The sequence below is a fragment of the Adiantum capillus-veneris genome, chromosome 5 (assembly GCF_014529385.1).
Source record: "Adiantum capillus-veneris isolate H3 chromosome 5, ASM1452938v2, whole genome shotgun sequence".
NCBI lineage: Eukaryota > Viridiplantae > Streptophyta > Polypodiopsida > Polypodiales > Pteridaceae > Adiantum > Adiantum capillus-veneris.
The window spans coordinates 84,227,135-84,239,961 of NC_140935.1; the positions used below are offsets into that span (position 1 = coordinate 84,227,135).

The window sequence follows — 12,827 nt, forward strand, 5'->3', positions numbered from 1 at the left end:
CAGGTGGTGGAGAAGTTTGTGGAGCCCCCGTTGGTTGTTTTGTTCTAGGAGGGTACCCCGTAGGTTTTTAGCCATGATTTGACTTAAACATAAGCATATTCTCATCGACCAAGTAATCTGTGTGATGTATGAGGGCTCGGGCATCTCTTCAAGAATTATTCATGATTGTGTCCCTCTGGAACATATGCATTCCCATCAAATCCCCTCTCGTAAGTATTGTCTGAATCTTCATGATATGAGACTACTTGGACCATACTTTGATCAGAAGGTGGTTCTATGGGTTGAGATATCCTTACCATAGACCTATTTTCCTTGGGTAAGGGAGGCTGATGTCCCAACACAGGTTGATGTTTTTTCCTGCCCTAATATTACGTTATTTGGCCCTACTTGGTACCTTGGAGGGGGTGGAAATTTTTGCCCTCCATGTAATCCGTTTGTCTCTCTCTAGCATAGTTCCAATTATAGAAACATTCTTGAGTTTCATGGTTTGTCCATTTCGGTTCGGTAGTACACCACTTCAGTACTCACTGTGGATTTACTCTTGGCCTTTGTTGAACGTTTCACCACTAGGTGGGATTGTCTTCTCCACAAGTGTCGCATTTTTGGGTGGGCGGGTGTCGTGTATTTGGGTTCGTCTTGTTTCCTTGGTTTATCCTTTTGATCACTTGATATATGTTCGGCGTAGTTGGGTTTTTTCCTCCCAATTTTGTCGTGGACTCACTAGTGGTTGAAGAGGTGGCTACTCGTCCCACGATCTGTGTCTTCAGTCACCTCCCCATATGCCTTGTAGTTATCTACAAGATACAACGTCTCTTTCGTGACTTGCTCAAAAGTTACACATGCCTTCAAGTGCAAATCCTTTTTGAGCGTGTCATTTTGCAATACTTCTATGAAAAAGACTGATAGTCTTTTATCTTGAGGTAGTTCTCAAGTGGGACATATTTCTATGTACTGCTTGAAATGAAGCGATGCTTCCTTCATTTTCTCTTTCTCCATTTTCCTAAATGCATAGATCTGAGAGACAGTGTCATGCTTGATCCCCCTCTTTGAGAATTCCTCGGTGAATTCTCGGAGAATTTGCTCAATACTTGGGAATTCCAAGTTGTTTAGTGGTTGGAACCAAGTCAAAGCAGTCCCTTCTAATGTCACCTCAAAACCTTCATATTGAGGATGGAAATTAGTTACTTGTTCCGCTCTCAACACTTGTTTGAAGGTCGAAACATGGGCATACGGATCTTCTGATCCATTATACTTTTTGGGTACACATTTTGCCACCTGAGATGGTCGCATACGTCTAGCCTCTGCAACCACTCTAGCAACACCTGGTACGTCTAGGGTGGCTTCTCTAGGTCCATAATTTCCACTTGGTACTACCAATGGTATCCTATCTACTATACATTTGTCAAGTCAATCTCGTGTAATAGTCAAAGGGATTCTAGTGGTGTAAGTGACAACAGGAACAATACTGCCTCTATGTGTGTTCATGGAAGCCCTAGACATCATTGATCCTAAAGGCCTTATGTTTGGGATTTGTTCATGTCCAAAAGACTCCTTTACCCTGGTTCTCATGCGGCTCACATGTACAGTCTCAGGTCTTGTGTGAGTAGTCATGGTTTTTACATCTTCCAAATTTACATAGTATTGGTGGAGTGGTCCTCCAAACTATGTATATCTCTCTAATTCCTTACGATCCACTGGAGAGTACTTTCGGCCATACTTGTCTATTATGACCACCTGAATACTTCTCCCTTCCATGTACGTGTAAACATACAAGTTTTTTCGAGTAGTCAATTCCTTGATGCGGGGATCGTCACATCTGTAATAGAGTGTTTGTTCTCGATTAGTGAACTTATAAAACCCCACATACGTGTTGTCTTTATTAAGGAACTCTATCTCATTGGTGCGTCTGATTACCGCGTTTTGTTTCTCCATTTTGGGTGGTTCATCCGCCAGCTCATTATCTACCTTATCCTTGGTGCGAGTCATTCCCTATTTATCCACAATAAAAGGGTTATGAAACACTAGGTACATTATTCCCTCACGGTCAAAATATCTATCCCCGTCATAATCAACATCTACAAGGTCTCTGAACTTGCTCGGCTTATTTTCCAACTTAACACAGTAGCGGTCCATTCCATCCTTATAGATTTTGTCCTTAAGCACATTTTCAAATTGAAACTTCAAATACAACAATTTTACATCAGATGCAGGCTGAGAAGCACCTGCACCCATCGAAGCTGTTCCCTTAACACTAGGTTGGTAATGGGACACTTTTATGTTCTGTTAAGTTACCATTTTCCTTGAATTATGTCAAGAGTTTCAAAATGGATTTTGAGGTGCTATATGTCTAGAAAGTTGTCTCATGAGCTGAAAAAAACTCGACATTTTTTTGGAATATCAATTCCATCTTTAACCTTGTCCTTGCACAACATTTCACAACCTAAACTGTGTGAAAAAACGGGTCCTGTTTTTGGCTTTTTTCAACTTTTTGCAACTATACCACTCTAGAATTCATGTTTGTGAGGTCTATAATGCTAGAGAACTATCTTTAGTAGTCCTCAACATGTCCTAATGCTTCTAGAGAGAAATAAATGTTAAAGTTGTAAGTTATGACCAAATTACAAAAATTGTCAAGTCCTGTTTTTTAGCCAATTTTAGCTCTTCTATGATTTTTTTGGTGGCTTTCATGATATCCAAATGCAGTTTTGATTTTCTATGTCTCATATTGTAACATAAAGCTAATATTCCTTGAGTTTTGGGGCACCTAATACCCTATTTTGCATAGTAGACAACGATGGTTGATTTTTTCAATTATAGAAGAAAACGAAACATTCTAGTATATCAAGTGTAGCTTTTTCAATATTGTTAGTTTCTTGTGACAACTACATGCATTTTGTAGGTAGTAATCATATCTATTCATAAGGATCAAATTGGGCTAGATATTGAATAGTTTCTATGGGATTCTACAAATCATAATGTTGAACCCAGTTTTTTCATGTTTGCTGTATTTAGCACTTCATCTTTGTCCCCAAGATTCCCCTTGGTAAGAGATGTATTATTCTTTTGACATGCTCCATGGCTCCTTATGAACCTAAGGGACAATAGGGAACTAAGAAAACATGCATATATTATTTGTATTGAGCGTGGCTATAGAAACTTTGATGATAGGTTTGCAGAATGTTAAAAATTCAACTTTTTTGTACCTATTTCTTTTGGCAAAACAAAAAATAGTGAGTGAGAAGCAATCATATGTTCTGATCACCAACCCATTGAAGTTAACTAGGGAATTTATCTCAAATCGTACAAAAATCCCTAATCTTATTTTTATGCAACAAAACATAAGAAATGACTGTTTTGATGAAAATGTACTGGTCCATCAACTTTGGAGGCTTGGTGTGACAAAAAGATGAGAAATTTTACAAGTTTCTTATTTTTTCCATGTGTAGTAGGCCTTGAACTATAACCGAATGAAAGGATTTTACAAAATGAGTGGATCTACTATGGTTTTGGAGGTTTTTTTCAAAACCTTGAAAGGACACTTTTATGTCTTGTTAGGTTACCAACCTAGTGTTATGGTTTGACTTGTTAGAATCTTCAGTCATGAAGCTCTATGATCTCTGTGACGAAGTGTTAGAGAAGCTCTCCTCTAAAATGGGTTCCAAAGGCGGAAATGGTCTTTGATTTACATTTTCTTCCGTCGAGTGATTGCTCCCTTGGTCAAAGATACTAAGATTCCTATTCTGATACAATCTTCCTGATCGCAAATTCATGCAAAATTGGTAATACAAAATCCAAACCGAGTTACCTCATTAACTAGTTTGAATCTCTCGTTTGATCTTGCTTGCTAGGTAGTATCCTCTAGTATGTGCACCCTATCAAAAATCTGCCTGATAGCTGTGAGCTTACAGCCGTTCTTGTTAGTTCTTGCTTTTAATCGACAATTTTTTTTTCATTAGCACACAATTACTCACATAACATCAACAATTCAGATCCAATTTCAATTTTGAAAAAATCCACTAGGGTACTGTGGACTAGCTCTTTGTGTGGTGAAATTTTGCTTCTGTTCTAATTCGGAGGTACATGGATCATGATCCATGTTGGGAAGCCAAATGAACTTTTGTTGCTACCATCAGGTTCAAAATGATTATGAGGTCTTATGGTATCAAAATTTTTAGAAATGAACCTCTGAATTGGAAGATAGGTTAATTCAGTCACTTTGTCTGAGCTTCTACTAGTTTTGTGCTTTTGGCATGGTTTTTTGCATCCAAATTCAACTTTGACAGGACCACTAGACTCTTTCTGATGCCCTCTAGCTATGGTGCCAGTCTAATATCAAAAGGTGTCACAGGAACATGGATCACGATCCATGTTCCTTAGTGTCAGTATGCACTAAAACTTGGCCCACAACTAGTCCTTGGCCTAGTGATGCTGGCTATATGGTTTTTGAATGTTTTGAAGTTTCTTAGGTCAGCCAAAATTTAGTTTTAGGGTTTTTTTTCAGTGGTTTCCACTTGATTTGATTTTTGTCCCCTTTAGGAGAAAGTGCTCCAATTGTTATCCCTTTTCTACTTGGCCATTATCAGCTCAAAATTCCGAAAAGGTACATGGATCGTGATCCATGTTTGGCAAGATTTTGGGCTGATATTTTGTGAGCTGGTAGGTCTAGTAATGCTATTCCCTTTTTTTTTTTTGGATTTGATCAGTTTTTTCCAAGTCAAAAGCAAGATTTTGTCCCTGTTTTGCGGTTTTTTGCAAACAACTTCTTTTTGGGTATTTTGATCAGTTTTTTTCACTTTTTATCTATGGCTCCTTTTGGAAAAGCTGTCGAGCTAGTAATCAGTGTTGGGGTATAAAGCCCAATGTGGTCGCCCAGGTAAGTGGGAGGACCGCCAAGTATGTACACATATTATTTTGTGAAAACCTAATAAGAACTCACTATGCTCTACACATTACAGTAGAGAGAGTTCACCATATCGTTGTGCTCTTCTTCTCGCACTCTCTCTAGCGTCGCAATTCCGCTTGTACTCCTTTAACTGGTATGAGAGCTCAGATTGAGGCTTCATGGCAGCATTTGCAGGTAGCCAGAGTCACCTGCTCAGATTGGAGTGAGATTCGATAGGTGAAGACACGGCCCCAAATCCTTTGGGATAGGACGAAAGGCTTGGTGTTCTCAGAATTTCATTCTGAGGTCATCTCGGCCACCGTTCGGCTTCGACAAAGTTTTGCGTAGGCCATTTTCGACTACGTGGTCTCGACGGGTGCAGATCTTCTGACTCTAAAAATTTGGGGTTTTGGCCTACGACTGCAGGTGCTGAGGATATCGGCACTCCCAGAGTGTTGATTTGTGGCTGTCTACACATCGAAGGACGGCTCACAGTTCTTGGAGGCGTGTCACATACGACACGGGTGCATCTACACACAGACTATAGGCGACATCCACTAGTTCATCGGGTAGCTTGTGTTTGCTGCTTGATATTCCAAATTTCATCCTGACATTGTAGGTACTTCCACATTGGATGTATTGTGAGAGATTATGTATGTCTGTTGAGGGTTTGTTGGCTATGAGTCACGCAGCAAACAACCGCTGCAGTGGTTACAACATAATACGGGTGTTTTCAAATGGGATCGATGGTGAGGGTCATTCAGGTTGCCATATGTCTTTTTGTAAATTCGGGCCGTTGTGTAAATTCGAGGCGAAAAAGTAAATTTGGGTCGGTTGGTAAGTTCAAGCCAATAAGTAAATTCGAGCCATTAGGTAAATTCAAGCCTGCACATTGAACCTCAAACTCGCGACCTCCCCCATACAATGCATGTGATCTAACCACCACGCCTACATGCGTTCACGGAAGTATGTGGCATTTCAATGCCACATATGTAAATGCAGGCCAATTTGTAATTTCGAGACAGTTTTGTAAATCCAGGGCGATTGCAAGGTGCACAATTCACGTGCCTCACCATTTTCACGTACCTCACCATTTTTACGTACACCCTTGATCCCATTTGATCACACTCGTGCCATATAGTGCTCAGGGTGGGGCATATTTTTGGTGAAACCCTTCTTGTGCGATTTGTCCATGTTTACATTTTTGTCCCTGTTTATTTTATTTTTTGTCTTACTGGAAAGAAATTTGAGACAATCTAGAGTAAAACTGCTTCCTTCATAATTGAATATCAAGAGTTGAATATTAAAGTACTCGAGACCCAAAGAGAATCACGCCATTGGTAAACTTAGATTGCCAATTATAAGAAGACCTAAAAGGTCATCCCCTGAGGATCATGTTTGCCAAAGAAGCCGTTAAGGTCCAACAGGACCTAAGTGACTCAATCAAACTCCCTGTGATCAAATCAAATGTCCACCATTCCTCTACATTTGCCAAGATCAAACCTATAGATTTGACCCAAGACAATAGGCCAAACTCCACACAGACTCAGAAGAGCACATGTCATAAAATCTAATATCTAACTAGCCCAAATGATTTTCTCGTATTAAACTCATCATTTCATGTGGGAGAATAAACGGGAACAAGGGTTAGAATATAGACATGTGCTTACAGATCTATCTCACCATGGGGCCAATGGTAAAGGGGTCCAAATGAGAGATGGTATGTCAAAGAGCAAGGCTAACCAATGGAGTTTTAAAGACATTAGGGTTAGCTTCTTTGTTGAAGACCTCCAAAGGTTAGTGTTAAAAAGTCCTTTGACCTTAGGTAAGCTATGGATGAGCTTGAGATGGGAAACTGACCCAAGCTTGAGGTGCTTGTCGTGCTTGTCGTGCTTGCCGACCAGGGAGCTTGAGATGATTGTGGAAACATTACCCAAGCTTGAGGTGCTTTGTCATGCGTGCTGACTAAGGTGCTTGAGGGTAAGATGTTCCACAAAAGTCAACAACTATCCCTACAAGGATGGGATGAGCCCTACAAGAGGAGGCTAGAGAGAGAACACACACACCCTTACACAAGGCAATCTTGGTACAAAGAAATCAAAAAGGACACTTGTCAAGCTCCTCCTCATGTTGCCCTCATGGTGTCCCTAAAGCCTATTGGTTAGCCTCCCAAGGGGTCCAATGATAAATTAATAGATTTAATTAATTGTTTTTGCATTATTCAAGTCCTCTCTCTCAAAGGGGAAAGGGGGACACTTGTCCCAAGGCTAGCATGCTTACTTGATATGCATCTTGCATGTAATTGGCCAGGCTTTGCAGGGGTCCAATGAGCTTCAAGCTTGTGCTAGAAGAGGGGTCGACCAAAGCAAGTAGGGGGCATGCATGAGGGGTGTACTCTCCCACACACACGCACACACACTCATTGTGTGAAGTGCAAAGTGAAAGAGCTCCATCTCCTTCTCCAAGCTAATAGAGAAGTTGAGAGCCTACACCAACACTCTTGGCTATGGAATGCAAATCCAACCAAGAGCCATGTTTCAATACTTAAGCTTGCCATCTTCTCCATCTTCATTACTATGCTATTATGTATGCTAGAAAGAAGGGTGATAATAAGCGAGGAACTAATTCTTACTCCTATGAAATGTTTCTTCTTCCTCTTCCCTACCCTCATTTCCCGCTAGCTCTCTCCACCTTCGAAGGTGTTTGAGGTCTTGGGATAGTTAATGCTTTCCACAAAGTTTATGTTATGCTCGTGATGCATGAAGCTTTCCATCTTCATTGCAGCACCTAGGTCACAAAGAACACAAAGATTGTATTGTACCAAGTCTCTCTTGATGGGAGAAACTATAATACAAATGCCTATTGGAGGGGGGACTGTACATCGGGTCCTCAACTATTGTCATGTTCTCTACACTCTCTCTCTTTCAAAAGTATTTTTCATGCCAAGTTAACTAAATGCTATTTTTATGTTGCCACCATCAATTAAGTTCACCCTCTATGGTCACAAAGTAATTCCACAAAAGTGCTTCTTCTAATTTCCGCTACTCTCAAGGTTCATAGGCCATTTCTATTACAACACATATACTCCCGTTGTTGTAGCTTGCTTCCTTAAAATCTTCACCAAAATTATCCTTTCCATGAAACATACCCAACACTGAACTATGCAATCAATATCCAATACACAACATAGCACCAATACTCAAGTTAAGAGTAAAGTAATTGTAGAGGGGAACTACAATATGTCCATGAATAATGTTGGGGTTGATCTGCAACATGCCAAAACCCCCCGAAAAAAACGCTAGGGAAAGAACCTATGATGCCTGCTAGCCGTGTCCAGATTTTCGGAAGGCCTTTCCCTAAGGTTGGAGCTCTCCAAAGGGATGTATGGAAGAAGCATCCAAATGGTAATCAATATGGGAGTAGGAACTAGATGTCCCCACCAAATACCGACACTTCATGCAAACCTATCATCCATAGAATTTCAACAATTCTGCTATCAATCATCAAGAAAACCACAATAGAAGATTGCAAACCCATCCAACAATTGATACTGTCAAGTTCACAAAAAAAGGGCAAAGAAATGACCAAATCTATAGGGCCACATTATCATCGATGAAAAGAGAACATGGCGATATGAGTAGTCCACACTCAAACAAAACCTCCTCTAATAGTTGTCATTGTTGACTAAGAATCTGGCACCACATGCTCCACCTCTAAACCTTATGCACTCAAGTCAGATGATCATACAATAAGTGGTTCTAGAGATATAAGAATCCCCCCGTACCTTTCAAATCCAACACCAACACATCAATGGAATATGTACCTAGTCTGCTACATACCACATGAACAAGAGACTACTAAAGTTGGAATTGAACCTTCCATCCTTGGACGAGAAAGAAAAAAAAAATCAAAGAACATCGTCTACTTCAAGAAGGAAATAAATCCCCCTTTGTCAACCATAATCCACAATCTGGTACAAAAGTGCAACTGGACCATCAAGCTACTACCCATCGGATAGGTAGCTCCATCGACAATTCCAAGAAAGACGTGCATTTGCAAAAGGCACAAAAAATTTGCCAATCCATGTCAAGACATCTAAGCATGGGGGGGCGGGGGGAGGGGGGGGAGAGAGAGAGAGAGAGGGAGAGAGAGATTTTGGAAAGGCTCTCCATGTTTATAACAAGGTGTTCATACAAGCGACCAAGGGCATAGAACTGACATGCCTCTCTAGATAGAGATGAGGTACACACACAACTACGACACTTATTGCCATCTGCTCTTGCACACGAGACCACTAACATAGTCTCCACATGGGCTACCACTCCTAGACCGATCTTCCTCTTGGCATCAAGGGAGAAATGGAGAAAGAGAGGGACATGCCTCAAAACTACAAGCATGGCTGCCATATAGAGGATGTGTAGGTCTCTAAACTCCTAGGCCTACACCAAGACTAAACGCATGGCTGCCATCTAGAGGACGCGCATGTCTCTACACTCCTAGGTCTTCAACAAGAACTAGGTGCTCTATGTTTGCACTGAATGCCCATGGTATGGGATGCCCTTAGGAGGAAACAAGGAGATATCACAATGCTACCCATCATTGTCGGTGGTGTTGCCCTGTTTTAGCTAGGGCCAAAACCCTGGGCTGAAAAATGCTAGCTTGCTATTGTCCTCCCCAACCATCAGTCACCCTAGGGGTGTCCTGTACCCAAGGACCCTGTGCACACACTCCTCCCATGGTACCCCTACCCACACCTATACAGTTCCTCGGGGGGGGGGGGGGGGGGGGGGGGGGGGGGGGGGGGGGGGGGTCACTTAATAATTATGTGACTATCAAGTGAGTGCAGAAGAAGGGATTATTGAATTTTATTTTTTTTCACATTTTCACATACAAAAGGGTCTCATAAAATGGACTTGGGAAAAAAACTTACATATTAAATAGGAAAAGAGTAATTTATTTGTCAAAAATTCACGGATAAGGAGTTTTAAAATTCGTCCTTGAACACACGTGATATACACAATTTATACATAGTGACCCCTCTGAGTATAGTTCCAATGGTTTAGGTCGGCGAACTCTCCATCAATCCCACGGTCTCATACGAGAGGAGAAAAGGTAAGAAAATGCACCAAGGCCTGCTGCCTACATAAGGCTATGAGAAGAATTTAATAATAGAAAGTTCTTTTGTGACAAAAAACAAAAAAGTGACCCTAATTTTTTAAAACATTTTTTATCACAATATAATATTATGTGTCTTAAAAAAGTGTAACAAGAAACTATTTAGAGTACAATATATTCCGAAAACATTGTAAAATAATGTTTGAAAAACCATTTGGAAGCATAATGCATTGTAGTAAATTGAGAAAAGAAGTTGGAAGAGGAAGATAAGGATTGTGTACGATCCAATATTCAAAATTTCAATGGTCTTCTTTAAAGAGAGAGGTACACAAATGTCGCACAGGTACACAAATGTCAACAAATACTAATACTGAGATTTTTTACTTTTTTTAATAGCTCATGTGGACTAATCCACAAGCTTTATCCAATGCTCCACAATTGCACCAAAAATCCAACCCCTCACTACTAAAAACTGCTTATGTATTTCAAAAAAGAGAGACCTTCTATCTCTTTTCTTTATGAAGCTTTTAAAAAATGTGAGCAGAGAGGCATGCCACATGTCGCTCAACAGGCCCATGCTCGAGAGTCAAATGACTCGAAAGCTGCAATCCTCACAAAAAACTTGCATGGCACACATTGTCCCCATAATCCGCACATGCATTTGCTTGCTGTTTTGCCAAAGAGCTCCAGGCATCCATAGCGCGCGTGCACACACACACACACACACAGATCTCGAGCCTTCAAAAACTTGATACAAAGCTAAGCTTTATCAAAGAAACTGAAACTTTCAAGGCTGATAGACCCGTCCTTTGTTTGTCGTCTGTGGAGTAGACTACAAAAAAGGGATGTTGCATGTGATCATATAGCTTGCTCGATGAAAATTTCATGGATTTGTCAACTATAAACCTGACCTACAACCTAGGACAATACACCCATGCATATCGTGTTCCACATGCCAGCTTCGAATGCAACCCACCTTCGTCATTGTGTGTGTGTATGTGTGTGTGTGTGTGTGTGTGTGTGTGTGTGTGTGTGAGAGAGAGAGGGAAGGTTGCGGGCATCAGCTTTCGCAGCTCCTATTGAATGGAGAGAGAGAGAGAGAGAGAGAGAGAGAGAGAGAGAGAGAGAGAGTTGTGGGCATCAGCTTTCACGGCTCCTATTGGATGGAGAGAGAGAGAGAGAGAGAGAGAGAGAGAGAGAAAGAGAGAGAGAGAGAGAGAGAGCGGGGAGAGAGAGGGTAGAGAGGAGAGAGAGAGAGAGTTGCACCAAGTGTGTGCTTTCGAGCGGAAGTTAGTTTTATAGGAATAAAGGCCATGTTTTTTTTTTGGCCGCAGCAACGCGCGGGTCACATACTAGTTTCTTTTCAAAGAGATCATCCCCATAAAATGTACACCTATCCAAGTAGCAACTGTGGTTGACGTGTTACCAAAGGTTATACAATAAATATTAAAGAAGCGTTCGTGGAAAAAAATCCATTTTCATGGGAAGCAATGTTAAAAAAAAACCGGGGTCAAGTGTATTTTAACCGGCTGAAATTATGAAATCCCGGTTAGATTTTGAGCTTGTCTTTAAGAAAACCGGCAAATTTACACAAGTTTTAGTGTAATTATCAGCAAAAGCTTCAAATTTTGACCTGAAAACCCGGAGAATTTCAAGTTTTCCCTTATTGCTATTGGTTAGTAAAAATGGATGGGAAGTTGGAAATGGGTCCCTCCTGCAGGAAAAGCAAGCACGCGTGCTGCAATTCATGATGATGTTTACTGGGATGCAGCATATCTAATTTATGTCCTGACCGGACCGGCGACACTCCCCTCCACATTTTTAAGCATTTTCTTTTTTCCCTTTAGTAAATTGACATCGTTCACTGTAGCCTTTGTCAATCTTTTTCTCGTTCATAGGTATAGTAAATTCGCTCTCTACTATTAAATTTATTGTTTCCTTTTATGCTTTCCGAGGACCAAACCCCTCCCCTGGCCATTCGTCAACTCTAAAGGAAGTGTTGGTCGATTCTCAGACGAGAGCGAGCGAGTGCAGCGCCAGCGAAGCCGAGAGAGAGAGATGGGGGTGGAGGTGTGCAGGGGGCAGGTGGAGTGCTGTGTTCGGCGAAGCGCATGTGGCAGGCGGAAAAGACGCCCTGCCCAAGGCGCTCATGCACGCCGTTTCGCATGTCTCCTCCGAGGGCCCTCCGGACAATCCCACTCCGGGCCTCAGCAGTGCAGCACTCGCACCATTCATCTCCACCGCAGTACAATAAGCACACTCCCTTTTGCTTGCCGTAGAAGCTGTCCTTTGATTGCCCAAAGTGTGCTAAATTGGTTATCATACCATCTTCTTCGTTTATGACCAGTAAGTACTCTTCTTGCATGTGTGCACGCAGGCTGTGCGGAGGCCATTGCCAAGGAAAGGCAATCAGAGAATGTAGTGCTATTCGTGAAGCAGAAGCTGCTAGAGCTGGATGCAAAGGCACTGATGATGAGGACGGAGATGGTGGAGGGCGGGATCGTGGGTATCTCCGCCAAGGAATGCATCAACATCGTGGAGGGTCCAGTCCCTGGCGCCTCCTGCGTGGTGCACTGGTCCTTTGAGTATGAGCCCCTCTCTGAACAACACAAAGCCCGTGTTCCCATCATCCTCAACGAATTCATTCCACAGCTTTACAAGAAATTCGAGGAATACCTTGTCTCCCACCATGACTACTTGCAATGAAACTGACTATGCCACTAGGCATAAAGAGGTGACTATGCCACTAGGCATAAAGAGGTTTCTGGTGTATGAATTAAGTCAACGAGTCTTCATGATAAAATCTAGCTACTATATGCTAGGAACTCTT

At 41.6% G+C, this 12,827-nt stretch overlaps 1 pseudogene across 1 annotated transcript; it reads left to right on the forward strand.

The window, feature by feature from the left end:
* The first annotated feature begins 12,055 nt into the window (after positions 1-12,055).
* On the forward strand, positions 12,056-12,827 carry LOC147457638 (uncharacterized; annotated as a pseudogene). The gene is made up of 2 exons (XR_015188285.1): positions 12,056-12,242; positions 12,375-12,827. The product of XR_015188285.1 is annotated as an uncharacterized LOC147457638 (transcript).